The sequence below is a fragment of the Agrilus planipennis genome, unplaced genomic scaffold (assembly GCF_000699045.2).
Source record: "Agrilus planipennis isolate EAB-ADULT unplaced genomic scaffold, Apla_2.0 scaffold59, whole genome shotgun sequence".
In the NCBI taxonomy this organism is placed as follows: Eukaryota; Metazoa; Arthropoda; class Insecta; order Coleoptera; family Buprestidae; genus Agrilus; species Agrilus planipennis.
The window spans coordinates 640,880-654,344 of NW_020438942.1; the positions used below are offsets into that span (position 1 = coordinate 640,880).

Consider the following 13,465-nt stretch of genomic DNA (forward strand, 5'->3'; position numbering starts at 1 on the left):
AAAAGTGAATTTACTTAATAACTTTATCCTTAATCAGAACTTTAATTGCACGCTGGACATATGAATGCTCCTCATTGTCTTTGGTTAAACCCACACAGACTTCATTTTTGGCTTTGACGCATATCATTAAGTCTATCCACCTTGCATCCATGACAAAACTTATAACAAACAAACATACAAACACAAAAATATACTAACACTACATTTCAATAAACCTAGGAAGGCCCGGGCTATGTTTGGGAATTATATTATGGGCCATGATAGGAAATTACACTCGGATTGAGTATAATCTCATAAAAATACGAAAAAGGAAATAAAATAATAACACACCTATAATTCGCTGACAAATAGATTAAATATAAATTTTCACAGTTTAGGGCAACGAGATTTGTTTTAAATTTGTAAATTTTTAAAATGATTTAGATAATGGAGGTTATAAAACGTGCATCGTCTTGACATGACCAAGCAAACTGTCATCTGCCTTCAAAATGGCGACGGGTCGGTAATGAAACTCACTTGCACTATTGTCTCTGGCACTAGTAGCACAAACCCGCGAAATTTCAAATGTTTCGAATAATCATAACCGTATTTTTTTAAAAGTGGGCTATCCTAGAAGCCGGGCCATCTTCGGCGACACTACCTTACTATACCGCTCCTTTATTAAACGTCAATGATGGAATGCCCATTTTCTCTAGTTGCTTCTTCAGATGAAACAGTCCTTTTTGATTTTGCAAAAAACTTTCGGTTAACAGCGTGAAAATATGAAGGCATCCCATAAATGCTTTTCGCTTACTGAATGATCGCATACTAAGTGGATTATAGCAGTTTGGGAAACATAATCTTTCCAAAGGCGTTTACGGCCTAGCCATAAATCCCTAACTCTACCGCTTATCTTACAAACTGTAAACGAAAGTATCTCTTATCAAAATCTGGAAATAAAATTCCATTTCAGAAATCTTTGCCCAGGTCCAACGTTTCTTAAACTTCCCAAGGGCAGACAACTTCAAAAAGTTTTTCAACATTTCATCCTTTGGCTTAAGAGTCATAGTAATAATAAATATTAAAAAGTTAGTTTTCTTACATACAATAATGTTCTTCTGTATCAGATCTTCTTGAGTAGAGTTTATAACGCAGTTTTGGGTATATGAGATAGTTGAAGATGGGATATTTTAAAACGACTAATAAAAAAATTAAACTAATGAAACCGTCGAGTTTTCAATTAAAAATTATCAATGTTTTGACTTGTTGAGCGCGATCAAATGTCAATATGTGATAGGGATACTGAAGAAAGAGGGCTGTAATTGTTATACCTAAAACTGCCTACTTTTGCCACTGCGCATTCACGCCATTTAAAAATTTCCGCCAGCTTCGAGCGTCAGGCCTGTAGCTCTAAATCTCTAAACGTCCACTAACAAAGTCATTGGAATAAATTATGTTACGGTATGGAGAAATCCTGATTCACATGTGTGATGTGGTATGCACCAATGATCAAGCAGTATGCACCATGGGTTCGGTTAAGATGGAAAGGTTTTCCCGATGGGTTTAGGTCGGGTTATGGTGGGAGAGGATTTCCCGATTGCCATAAAGATAGTTTCCCTAATTGGGTTATGTAAAGTGGTATGTACTAGGGATAAATGCTATGGAAAATTGCCATGATTAAAATGTAAATTCTATACACATTTACAATAGTAGTAGTAAGAATTATTAATGAACTATGATAGTTGGCAGTTGAATTTGATGACATAAAAGAATATTTTTACCTCCAACCACTTCAATAAATATGTTTTGGGTACCTATTATTATCATAACTAGGCAATTTAATTCGGCATCTTGAAAGCCTGCCTACTAAATTGCGACTGAAGTAATGATGCTGTGGGTGGAGTTGATATCAGACGAAAACAGACGTATTGCTTATTATTTTAGCAAATGAAACGAGAATTACTAACAGTGTGAGATAACGGTGAACGGATATAGCAGAAATTAATTCAAAATTCTGTACTCGTTGCTCAACTGATAAATCAAGCTTGCGGCAGTTGTCATCTTGTGTCATTTTGGAAACAAAATTAACCAATTTCCTTACCAAGCCTCTGTTAATTAGACCTATGACATTATTATATTTTGTACATATGCACACAGTACTTAATTAAGGAACGTAATAGTTGATGAATAATTCATTCAGAAAATATTATCTGTAGGTAGTAATTCTTTATTTTACTGATTATTACATTGACAAGTATTGATTTGTTTAAATGTAATGAAGAAGAAAATACCACAAATGGCGTGGTAAACGCCATCTGTAGTACGATGCTACATTTTAGGATTACGTATGCTCCAACAAGGTCCATTCAAATATATGGATATCTACTTGCTGAAACGAATCCCGGCGTAGCTAACCTCAACGTGATAGGCACGTGGTCTGTATTCTGTCGAACCTGCCAGACGCGGATCGCGATTTCGATCTTTTTGGATCTCATCAGCGCGTCGCAGACAGCTCCAACAGAACACAGACCAACTTTTACCTGCTGTCTTAACAGCCCACATCCTTAACTATTTGCGAAGAGTAATCTAATCTAGGTCTCCCTCTACCCCTCCTAACTCCTGTTTCTGCCTCTAATATGTCTCTGACTAGACCTTCATGCCTGAGAAGGTGTCCTACCAACCTATCTCGCCTATTTTTTATTGACTTCCATAGAGTCCTCTGTTCTCCTATTCTTTCCGATACCTCTTCATTTCTAACCTTTTCTACCCACGATATCCTCATCATAAGCCTATAACACCACATTTCGAACGCTTCTAACCTTTTCTTTTCCGCCGCTCCCACTGTCCATGTTCCGCACCCGTACAACGCCGTGCTCCAAACATACACCTTTAACAACCTTTTTCGAATTTCTAAATTAACCGTTCGCGAGCATAGAAGTGACTTCTTTTTAATAAAGTCGACACGACCCTGCGCTATCCTCTGCTTTATATCCCTACTACTCCTTCCATCCTCACTTATATGACTTCCTAGGTATCTAAAATCAGCCACTTCTTCTAATTTTTCGTCTCCTATCTTTATATTCGCTCTTAAAAAATAACGAAATTAAACTGTTGTTGTCCTTTGATGACTGAATTCTGTAACTCACTGAAACGTTTAAACCATAAAGTGTAAACTGACTCTAGGAATTTCATCTATGTAAACTACTACCCTTGAACTAGTTCTTCCCAATTACACGGCCCAACGTTTCTGCCCGAATTATTGCGACAATAAACAATTACCATCTGCGAGCGTAAACCACACGACAACATTGTCGTCCTCCACCAGACAAATTCTACCCCAAACCATGCGACGCAATCCTTGAACTATTTTGCTCCATTACGTTCTGGGGATTTCACTAGTAAATTTGATAACTGTTTCAGTTAACTAACGATTAAACGAATTTGTTGCCCTGATTAGAACAGGTGCGTCAGTTGTTTATGGCTTAGCACCCTTCCTCCCATATTTTCAAGCAAGTTCAATTAAGAAAGAGGGAAATGGAAAAGCTTGCATAACTTACGATTTAATATTGTTTGCTAATTGCTGCGTTACCTTAAGACTATTTATTGTTAAAGAGTTGTATTTTAACAGTCAATACGATAGAAAATTGTATAGTATACGAAAACAATACTTTTTGGGTGAAAAAGGTGAACATAAAAATTTTATTACGTAGCGCAGGCTAAATATTGTGCTGATATTTCGTCAGGCAAAAGAGTATAGGTACAGTGTTACCACCAATTTATTTCTTTACAGTTCGTGTAGTGTTTATGTTCTAGTCAAAGAAATTCATGCAAGGATACTATACGTATAACTACTACACAAGCAGGTAGATGATCCAAACAAGCTACCCTCCGTTACGATACTCATATCACAGTATGTAGGCAACCCAACATATATAGTAGCAAATAAGACCGGGTTCTAGACGGAATATACTGGATCTTTCTAGAACACGGCTATAAATGGTTATCGCGAGATCGAGAAAAGTCAGAAGCTGAAGACGATACAAAGCGAAAACGAAGGAGCAAAAAAGTGACAAAGTGGTCATATATTGGTGAATTAATAACTGATTAATAACAGATGTGTTAATTAGACAGCAAATAATTAAATAAAAGTAGTAATAGTGCGAAAAAATGTCTAAATACGTGACAATATATTATGTATGTATCTAGGATCAAGTTATATTATGTTGTAGAATAAATAAATAAATCTAACTTTGCACTCGATCAAATCCTTTTTACACAAGAAAAAGTTTTTACGGTATAGAAAAGAAATAACATAATTAAAAGTAGCGGAAGAAACTAGAAAGTGGAGTGCAAACTAAGGAGCGAAGAATGTACTCGGGAAGAGAATAAAACTTTCGTAAGATTGTTCTGGATTTAGAGAAACTACCACTTTTAACGATTTGAAGAGGTTCCCGACCCTTATTTAGGCTATAAACTGGAAACTTCTGCCATTTGCATAATTCAGACGACAATAAACGACACAAAAAAGGGACAATTATAGATCGAGAAATAGAATAACGTTCCTATTACATTACCACCGGAAGTCGTTTTGAAAATTTCCTCGTTTCCCATAAAATGCACCCTCAAGCGTTAATTCTGGCTCACTTTCTTTCTTTTGTAAGTTTTCTGAGAACATCGTAAACTCTTCGACTTGTTTGGCCTTTGACCCTGGATAACAGACGAAAAGATTTAAGAAAAAGTCAACTGAGAAACTTGCGTTGGAGGTGCATAAACTTGATTACATTAGATAATGGAATTCGTCAAGTTGCCAACTGAATAGTTTGTCTAATGAATTTGCCGAAGTTTAGATTAGCATATTAAATGAAGATTTCGGCAGGGTGCACTGACTGAAAATGAAAATCTTACTAATTTTGTCCTCTTTTCTAACCAATAAAAGTAAATAAGTCAGATACCAATTTGTTTCAAGAGAACAGAGTACATCTGATCAGAAGTGCTGATATTATAAGAGATTCAGTGGCAATTGAACTGAACATTCTGTAAATAATAATTTAACTAGATGGCATATAACTCTGAAGACACTTTACAATCTATTTACATTAGGAATTGATAAAATCGTCGATAAAATAAATTAAGGAAGGAACAATTATCATGATATATTGAGATGGAGAGCAATTTTCCAGCGACTTATATCCTTTTGGAAGCAACTTTAAGCATTTGAGATGAAACTTTTAGTATGTATCAAGTTTGCTACACTCGTTATCTTCGTTTATTGCCGGAACTTTTTACACATTAAACGAAAACGTGATCCAAAAGGGTTTGCTCTCTGTAACTGGTGGTAGCGTAATTTATAAAAAAGTTACGAAGGTCAGTATAGCATATGCGAAATTCGGCAAGGATGCCCTTTGGTACCTATTGGTTCGCTGTTCATTTTTATTGTTATCTTATAGATATAGGTAACCGTCATAAACAATGTGTTTGTTAAAAAGGCAAAAATATTTTCAAAAACTAAAAGAATTTCTTTTCGAAGAATGTATTCTTCCGATTGGATTGAATAGAAACAATGCTCTTGCTTTTAGAACTATGAAAATAAAGGTTACTGTTTTGTCACGCAGTGTCTTGCCATGCACAGTGTCTTACCATGTGCAATGTCTTACCATGTGCAGTGTCTTACCATGTACAGGGTCTTACCATGTACAGTGTCTTGCCATGTGCAGTGTCTTACCATGTGCAGTGTCTTACCATGTGCAGTGTCTTGCCATGTGCAGTGTCTTACCATGTGCAGTGTCTTACCATGTGCAGTGTCTTGCCATGTGCAGTGTCTTGCCATGTGCAGTGTCTTGTAATGCAAAGTGTCTTTCCTCGCACAATGCCTTTCTATGTACAGTGTCTTGCCACACATAGTGTCATGCCATGCACAGTATTCTGCCATCCTTGACTCGCTTTTACCCCCAAGCACGCTAAAGGATGTTTCGCATAAGAAATAATGAATATATCATTACATTTCCAGTACACCACTCGCTTAAAGTCTGAATTAAAAATGATGGAAATGATTTTTGATCGAATCTTAATCGCAAAATTCAATCAAGCGTTCATAAATTGCAATTGTATTATCACTCCTTGTTGGTTTTACGGGCCAATAAAAATTAAATACAAATTACCCGACAGCTGTAGTATCCGTCATTATGCCTTTTCGAACTTTTTTTAACCTTGACACACTTCGCGAATGTAGATGGATTGCCGTTAAGCGTGATCAGCATTGTAAAGCACCGACAATCAAAAGAGCTGAGGTTTGCAAAGTTACTCGACTACCAGCTGAAATTTACTCACTGATGGAGCTTTCACAAAACAGATTTCTGACATTTCTTTATCAGATTATAATTCCGAGGATGAAATGGGGCGGAAAATTAGAAATGGTCGCTTCTAAAGCGCCGGATCACGAAGGCAAATACTTGCACTTCGAATCTGAATGCTTAATCGAGACGATTTGAAGTTTAGAAGTTTCACTTTGGCAGTTATTAAGGAAGTTCTTAAAGTAATGGGGCAACAAATTTTACTAAAGTCAACTTTGCCAGAAACAAGTATAATTACCTATGCATTTTCTACATAACCAATTTCCATTAACCAACATAAGCAATACCCTTGAAGTGAAGCGATAGTGTATACCAGAATGACGCTGAACGATCGAGTTGGAATTATTGTATAGCATTTTACCATGTGGGGAAACCCAACCTACTTTCACCTAAAGCCACAACGGCTTTCGTTCTGCCAGCGTCTATATTATTTAAAATTGCAAACAACATTGTGAATTCTGTATTAATCAACTGCTAATAAAATTCATAAATAAAATAATTCTGAAATGAGGGTTGTACATAACCACACTTAATTGAAAAGCGATACAATAAAATATGGACGTTCGTATCCTTGTGTATTGCATGTCAATATTATTTGAATTATAGGTACACGACTTATATTCTTGCAGAAAAACAGATATTTATTACTTTCCGACATATCCACCTTATCAATTTCCTTTTCGATTTGATTTCTAGTAATTAACGAGTTATTAGAAATTAAAATTAACTATTAATGGTGCAATTTCCTTGCTACCTATCTGTAAAATTAGGTCAGGCCCATTTCAATTTCATTTCAAGCAATATACATCTATTTGTAACAACGAAAGTATTGTTCTACTGGTTAATTAGTACGTATGTTCTCGAACGTTTTCAAAGAAATATCTAATTTAATATCGCGAATGCTGTCAAAGAATTCTAAGAACACGTACCAAAATCCCCGCTAACAAATTTTTGAATTTAATTAATTCATATGAAATTTATTTACAACCCTTATCCATACATAAGGATTAAGATCAATTAAGTTCATGAAAATATTGTAATTTATGTAAATTCTCCTTTTATTAGCTAAAAGTATCACCACCGTATGGTTATCAATCCATTAAAACCAAAGCTTTTGCAAAGTGGGTCTTCGAAAAAGCAAACAATGTAGTGTAATGTATGCAAGGAGACCTTTGTGTTACTGAACTGAGTTAACTAAGGTCGCATACAACTTTGTTATTGCTGGTCATGGCGAAGAGTAAACAAACTCATGAAAGAGATGTAAAAATGTCAAAGGGTACCGCTTATGTTTTATATTATTATACGTCGTATTTTGTTTTTATTCATCATAAAATAAACGTAGACAACGAATAATAACTCTACGTAGTATGCGAAAGAGTAGACCTTGGTACTTTCGCATACGGTATATGAAACACATAATATTAAATTCAATTGACGTCTAGTATCAACCCGCAAGCTGCAATAAGCTTTCGGGAACATATATGTTAATGGTTTTGTAATAATAAAGAATGAACCGTGAAGTAATATATACTAGGACTCATTGTTATGAACCACAGTTTTGAATCGATTTTCATAATTGTTCTTAATGTGTATTGGACAACGCAACGTGTAAAAAATGCGTTGTGAAATAATTACTAACAATATAAACGATTCAGAAAATACTACAAACGGCACAGTGAACGCCATCTGTAGCACGATGCTACATTTTAGGATTACGTATTCCTGTATTTTCTGAAACGCACTGTTAAGACAGCAGGTAAAAGTTGGTCTGTTTTCTGTCGGAGCTGCCTGCGACGCGCTGATGAGATCCAAAAAGATCGAAATCGCGATCCGCGTCTGGCAGTTTCGACAGAATACAGACCACTTCGAATTATTTTATTTAATATAAACGATTAACTAAGAAATTCGAAAAAGATTGTTAAAGGTGTATGCGGCGCTGTACTGGTACGAAACATGGACGGTGGGCGCGACGGAAACGAAAAGGTTAGAAGAGTTCGAAATGTGGTGTTACCGACGAATGATGAGGATACCGTGGATAGAGAAGGTATTAGAAATAATAGAAGAATAGAGGACTCTATGGAAATCAATAAGAAATAGGGGAGATAGGTTGGTAGGACACATTCTCAGGCATGAAAGTCTAGTCAAAGACATGTTAGAAGCAGAGACAGGAATTAGGAGGAGTAGAGGTAGGCCTAGATTAGATTACTGTTCGCAAATAGTTAAGGATGTTGAATGTTCTAGAAAATGCGAAGAAAGGATTGGAGATGCATGTCCATCCAGTCTTAAGTCTAACGACCTTATGATGATGATGAATATAAATTTGATAATTCTGTATGCTGTATGTTTTGTTTTAAATAAAATGGTTAGTATTTTTCATGTCATCATCAACATCATAATTACGGAGTCAGTCCTAAGATTGAGTGGACACATGTGAAATCAAATAAATCAATACCCGACTTTAATCATTTTTATACTACTGCTTGTAACCATGTCGCTTCACCCCTTCACAGGTTATTTCGGAATGTCTTTCCTTATTCCTTGTACACATCATAGAGGAAGCCTCTGCAAAATTTCAGCTATTGATGTCCAATGGTTTAACCTAAATATTAATATATATGCAGCGATCATACGAATTCCAAATGTTAGATGATGCTATATGGTTCATTTATTATTATAGTTGCTGTAAAACAGGTACAGGGCGAAAAAAATTGGTATTATAGGCGTTCTATTTATTATTTTTCTTTTTTTTTTAATGTACGATCAATTTACATGAAATATCAGTTCAAGATCACGGTTGATGGCGTTTTAGACAAACATAACAATCAATTTAAGGGTAGTGTTCTGTTTTCATGGCCAATCGTAAAGTTTTGACTTCATTTTCGCGAGTTCCACTAGTCATTTATAACTGTGCAAGTATGTTCTGGAATAGGCGAAATTGCTGTATAAAGTTACTAATGACATACCACAGCTGTTGTAAACGTTTCTAAATGAAATAAAACACAGACCATGTTGTCATTCCTTCTATGATTATTGCGGCAATAAAATGAAGACGTTAAAAACTCCAACGAGCATCCCTGCCAAGATTTTTTGTTTACTTTTTGTTATTACTTCTCGTTCTATTTGATTCTACTTGAGCGAGACTCCAAATTAAAAATATAATCATGCAAACAATGTGCGATACCGTATTGTTTAGATACAAACACGAAGAAACTATTTAGAAATTTCCAAGAAAATTTAAAAAATATACTACATGTAGATAACCTTTAGTTTTGCTTTATTGCCCTTCCTGATGACGCTCATAGTCATATATGTACCCTACACTTACGTAAATTTATTGATATTATGAAGAAATAATGATGAGGACATAGGAAATGTGACGGTTGGTTCCAAATGGGATGAATGCACGGAACACAAACTATCTGAATGGATAAAAAATTTTATAGCTTTTAATAATGTTGATTCATTCATTCAGTGGTGGTACCTAATGTGGACGCCAAATATCGTGGAATTATTTACGTCACGTCGAATTTAGAATCAAATATTCATTTTCTGGTACCAGGAGTTCATAAGTAATGAGTGTTGTTTCTCGTCTAGTTGAATAATTATCCGCAAGAAGCAGCATCTGCTGGATGAACTCTATAATGGGTGGAGCCTTTGATATTATTTTGCTTGCTTATTAGTTGAAATGCTTAATTGACTTTTAGTAGGTGGATGCGGACGCATACTAAATAACATTTTTACAAAATATTATAATACAGAATATAATTACTAATTGATTAAAATAACGGTGATGAAAATCGTATAAAACGAGCTACAATAACACAATAGATGAACAACTTAATTGATTCAATAAATCATTATTGTTGCTATTATTATTCTAAATAGTCCTTTTACCATTAAATATATTTTGCACTATAACATGTACCTATAGCAGAACAAAACAACAAGAGTTCCAGATTGGACTCGACCTAGGGCGCAATCTAAATCAAATACGCCCCTGGATCTAATAATAAATATAATGTAAACAGAATTGAAAACGAGAAAAACGTGCGATAAGTTTCTTTGATTTCATTACGAGATTGATTTGGCAACAGTTAATTTTGAGCGACAACCCCGAGCTATTTTAGATTTCTGTTGATACAATTCTGGCGGTTCACTGAAATTCATGGAGGTCGAAGCCACAGTACGTGATCAAGAACAATCGAGAAAAGGGCTGTGTCAGCAATTGTTGTACAAAACGTGTTCCCCATACTTACAGCGATAAACGGTGGCGCTAGATATACGTCTATTATATAAATATACCCCTTGATATTAAATCAAAGATATTGTTCAAACAGAAAATAAGAATCAATTATATGGGGAGTTGGTTTTGGATTTGGATTTGCAACGAACATAAAGAACGTCGACGCATACTAGGGTTTATAGAAAAACCGACATTTTAGAAAACCGGTTTTCGAATAGTAATTTTTCCAGAAAACCGGTTTCAACCGGTTTCGAATTTTTATAAAAAAATTTTTTGCTCGAATATTCTGTAATTCGAACAAAAAATTTTAACAGAAAATTTAGAGTGATTAAAAGCAGTTTTTGACTGAAATTATTTACTGTTCAATTTTATTGATAGTAAAATTTTTTTATGCAATTTAGTAGAACAAAGAAATAATAGTTGACCAGGATTAAATAACTTTAAAAACAATAATTCGTTGTTTATGCATAATTTTCACATATAAGGATGTAAATATTTTTATAATAGTGAAACGAGTTATTCAGCAAAGGGTTCGAATAAATAAAAACAATATATTTTCATATTTTTATAATAACCATATTATTTTTTTAAAAAACAATGTTATTAGATACAGATGGATACTTATTAAAAACAATTAGAAAATATATAACTGTGTATTATATAATGTAAATTATAATCAAAGCCGAAAGACAAGAGTAAATAAAGTTTATGCATACATACTTATTAAAATCAATTTTAGTTTTAAAGACAATTAAGCAAAGGACCGAGTATTTTCTATTCCGGGCAATTTTAATACAAATTTAAATATTCTATTTATTTTTTTGTTTAATGAAATATGATTTCAGAAAACAGAGGACGTCTATCGATTTGCTATTTAGCCGTGTCCTTAGTTTATTCACAAAATTCCCCGAAATAGAAAATACCCTCTCACTTGCGACCGAACTAGGCTTAATCGTTTTTAAAGCCTGATATAATAATTCTAAATTTTTTGTCCTTTTATTTGTGGCTTCCAGGGCCAAAAACTCTTTTCTTAGAGTTTGAGTAGAGGAAGTCACTTCTTCCGGTTCCTTTAAATAAAAACTATCAAACTGATATAAAATCTAAATTAATTCATCCAATAGACAAAACACACCGTTTATATCGGTCCGATATGATTTCAAGAATCAAACCGCTTGCCATCGATATGATTCCAAGAACCAAACCGCTTGCAACAGTGTTTTCATCAGTCTAAGTGTTATTCATACATTGAAAACCGATATTTTCTACTAGAAAACCGGTTTTCGAATTTCATAATTTTCTCCAAAAAACCGGTTTTTAAAAACCGACAAACCTTAACGCATACATTAAAAATCAATAGTCAGCATTGATTAAACATTAGGCCTTTAGATGAGACAAAATGACAACAAATAGAAAACAGGGGTGCAAAATGAATACTTTTTGTCTAAACTAATCGGACAACACAGGCAGAGAGTAGGGCGGAAGATCCTCTTCAGCCTCCTTGGAAATGGATGAGCGGATTCCGTGCGAATCTGTAGATAGGTACCTAAATGGCCCAAGAGAACAAAACAGGCTTACCCGGAATCCAACCTGAATGGTAAAAGCTACGATCTTGATCTAGAAATTATTTTTTGATATGACCTAGGCAATCGAAAACAAATGATGCAACTATCTAATAAAATGAAACCATTCAAAGAACCAAAATTGTACATTCCGCGTCATCTAACTTAGGAACCCTTTAACCTTCTTCAAATAGCACTCCATATTTATGAAGCATGAAGAAAAAGATATAAGTTGTGATTATAATTTTAAGATAGTACAGATGATGAACTAAAGACCATTTTTCAAATTCGATGCATTTATTAATTATGATCGCATTCAAATACCATACGTACGTACTTTGTTTTAGTAGCATTTGGGCAAGGAAATGAACTATAATACCTATGCATTTAGAAAGAAGCTAGAAAAGTCAGCAACTATAAAGCTTACTAAAACGCCTAGAACAATCTGCGTTATCAAATGATTAATATTGTGACTACACTAGAGCGTTCTCGTGAATTAGAGTGATTAATGAAGAGTATTGTGCAACAAATTTGACCGGCGTGTCGCATTCGGTTGCGGAAAAGTTTGTCGGAAAATAAGAATCAGCATGAGATGTGGAAGGTTTAGTAAAATATGCGAAGGATTTTTGCATATCTGAGAACATATCAGAGCAACGGAGCTTTTCAACTACTTAATATTCCGGAAATGCGTCTGCATCTTTACCCCCTGCACAAACTTCTGCGGTCACACTACATTTATAAATCAAGTAAAAGAATAAGACGCAAAAAAAATACTGTCCAGAACTAAAAACTCAAAATGTTGATGACATTGTATCAAAAACCTTTTAGCTCTAGAGTTAAGAAACATTATACTGTAATGTGGGTTTAACAAAATTAACTTCTAAGACTAATAACGATAAAAACTATTTATTTACACTAATTATTAAAGAACTCAAAAATACTATTAAATTACTACTAAACTTGGGTTATGAATTATTCTATTTATTTACACTACTGTTGATATATCACTATTCACTGCTCTATTTATTTCACTGCTATCACTGTCAATTTATTTCTGGATTCACTTCTGCAACGGTCAATTTATTTCTTCCTTTCTCGGCGATCATCTCTTCCTTTAAATACTCTTTTGTTTACTTTCTGGAACCTTCTGGAAACATCCGGTTAGTTTATTTTTCTTTGAACTGTTTAACTGCTTTCCCAGAACGCAGGTACGACACACACATTTACAAATACGGCGCACATGAAGAAAGGCGCCCGCGGCTAGTCGGCGAATCGATAAGCCGTTCACGCACACGTGTGCCCGATCGCACACAAACACACTCGTGCTCGCTACA

The 13,465-nt window shown here is 34.6% G+C and overlaps 1 protein-coding gene across 1 annotated transcript in view; it reads right to left on the bottom strand.

Annotated features, from left to right (window-relative positions):
* Window positions 1-13,465, bottom strand: part of LOC108737918 (neuropeptide SIFamide receptor-like) — an 89,623-nt gene that overhangs the window by 34,065 nt on the left and 42,093 nt on the right. The gene's annotated exons all lie outside the window — the stretch shown is intronic.